At 41.9% G+C, this 2,313-nt stretch overlaps 1 pseudogene; it reads right to left on the bottom strand.

The window, feature by feature from the left end:
- Nucleotides 1-1,902: 1,902 nt before the first annotated feature.
- LOC118601224 lies at nucleotides 1,903-2,021 on the bottom strand (annotated as a pseudogene).
- Between the last annotated feature and the right edge of the window lie 292 nt (nucleotides 2,022-2,313).

The following is a 2,313-nucleotide window of genomic DNA, read 5'->3' as shown; positions in this document are numbered from 1 at the left end:
TTAATTAACAAGCGCCTCGCTGAGGAAGGTCCTGGCTGTGCTGCAGTGTTTTCTGTCACATTCTAAGTTCCCCAGAGGGCACAGATTGGGTTGGAACCCAACATTTGGGGTTAATTTCCAACTCTTTCAATTTTGACAGCTTTTACATTTAATTATTTATCCCTACAGTGCCTTTGGAAAGCAGAAAGAGGCCCTATAACCACTGGCAGAAATTGTGGAAGCTTCATTTATTGAAGTGTTTATTTATGCTCTCCATGAATTTTACCTTCTTCCCAATATGCTAAGATTTTTCTGGACCTACCGGAAGTCTACCTCGGGTGTCATTGTAGTAGGAAAAGTGCAAGCACTAGAAACTTTTCTTAATTTTCACGAAACTTCAAGCCCATTGGTCTGACAATGCTGACTATCCAAAGACTGGGAAGAGAGAGAGAAGGTTCTGGAGAGAGCAAACAGGAGACATACAGGACAGATTACCGGAGATTGAGAAGGGAGAAAGTGATGGGGTTCCTGCACATTCCTCTGTGCCATCCCCCCCCCCCCCCGCCCCCCGTGAGATATTGAAGAGGAATCGATATCTGGCTTCCAAGAAGTGGTCCAGGGAACTGGCTACATATGGGGATGGTTGCATGGTACATCTGAGGAGGCGGCTCCAGATGGTGAACCAAGATTTAAAGGTACAGAGAGAGGGATCTCCCTGCAGGTCCCCTTTCCCTTTTGGCCCTGCCTCTTATCGCTTACTCTACTCGCCTTCTGGGCAGAGCCTTCCACTTACTGAAATCTTACTCTGCCTGTAAAGCCAAGTTTGAGTCTTTTCTGCTAAGGCTGTTCCATTTACTCTGGTCCACTTACTGTGCTCATCATCAGAAGTCCTCCTACACTTATAGATTTCTCCACACAAGGAAGCATTTGATGATTGTTCTTAAGTCTTGCTTCATTCATTCATTCCACAGATACTGAATTCCTGTTATGAGTGCCAGGCTTTGTTCTAGGCACTGGGAGGGTACTGTGTACAAAGGAGGACCCTGCCCTCAAAGCCCTCACATTCTAGTGGGGAGGAGACAGGATTATAGCTCCTGCTCTTTAATGTGTGTGAGGCTCTTGTCTCAATCTAATTACAGGTTATGAGAAGGGAAGAGTTGCAGAATACTTGTGTGGGCACAGCTCTCAGACCACTCTTCATGAAGAAGTGGTACATCACAAACTCCACAGAATATTCCAGAATATCTGGGCTCACTAGGTGATTAAGGAAGGATGATCCACAACTGTCAGGCAGGATCCTATAAACTCACCTCATGAATGGTGAAATCTCAGAATTTTTTTCACCCTAGAATTTGTATTTCATTACTATTATTGCTAAAGACACCTGCATGTAAGTATTGACTTTCGGTATATTCCCTTTGACTTCAGTGTTGAATTTAGAATCCTCATACAGCTTAGTGAAAAGATTGCTGGTGATTCCTGAGGTGCTTCATGTACAAGGAATACCTTTCCTGCTCCAGTTTGAATGCATCCATTTGGTTAAAGAAGCTTTTTTATACTCAGGAGTCAGGACTTGGCAGATCTATTTAAAGCTAAATATCGTCCCAGGCCTAAGTTAGATGTCAGTTTGAAAATTGGCTTCCTTGCCAATAGAAAGATAAAACATAGAAGTTAAGCAATTTAAGAGTGGGTGGTCATTTTCCAAATTGCTGGCATTGTCAAAAATTATTCCCCTACAATATTAAAAGCCAAATGTGACCCTGGAGAAAGAAGTATTGGATCCATATGGAAGAGTGTAGAGATTGATTGATGGTTTCTAAGAAATGCAATTATTTTACATTTGGTATTAGAATCAATTGGTTAGACCATTACTTCCTGATGAAACATTGAAACATTCTTCTTCTTCTTCTTCTTCTTTTTTAACGCCTTCAGCACCTGGTCTTCCAAAGTGGTCTCCCATCCAAGTACTAACCAGGCCTGATCCTGCTTAGCTTCTGAAATCAGATGAGATCAGGCACATTCAGGGTGGCATGGCTATAGACATGAAGTATTCTTCTTGTCGATAATCATCATTTTGTGAGGAGGAGGTGTGCACCATGGAATTAGGAATTGTCATTTATTTTTCTTATAATGGCATGTCAACAGTAAAGACAGAAAAGTCTACAAGGAGCAGGATAGTGGAAAGAGATATTTGTGATCATTAACATGGTAAATAAATAATCATGGATCTCAAACAGACTCTAGAGAGATGCCAGATGTTACTAGCAATTGAGAGGAAACCTGGCTCAGTATGCATGTGAAATAAGACCTATCCTTACCAATGCCATCTTTGGC

The sequence above is a fragment of the Rousettus aegyptiacus genome, unplaced genomic scaffold (genome assembly GCF_014176215.1).
Source record: "Rousettus aegyptiacus isolate mRouAeg1 unplaced genomic scaffold, mRouAeg1.p scaffold_m13_p_3, whole genome shotgun sequence".
NCBI classification, from domain to species: Eukaryota; Metazoa; Chordata; class Mammalia; order Chiroptera; family Pteropodidae; genus Rousettus; species Rousettus aegyptiacus.
The sequence above is the reverse complement of the archived record's forward strand: the minus strand, read 5'-3'. Positions and strand labels throughout refer to the sequence as shown.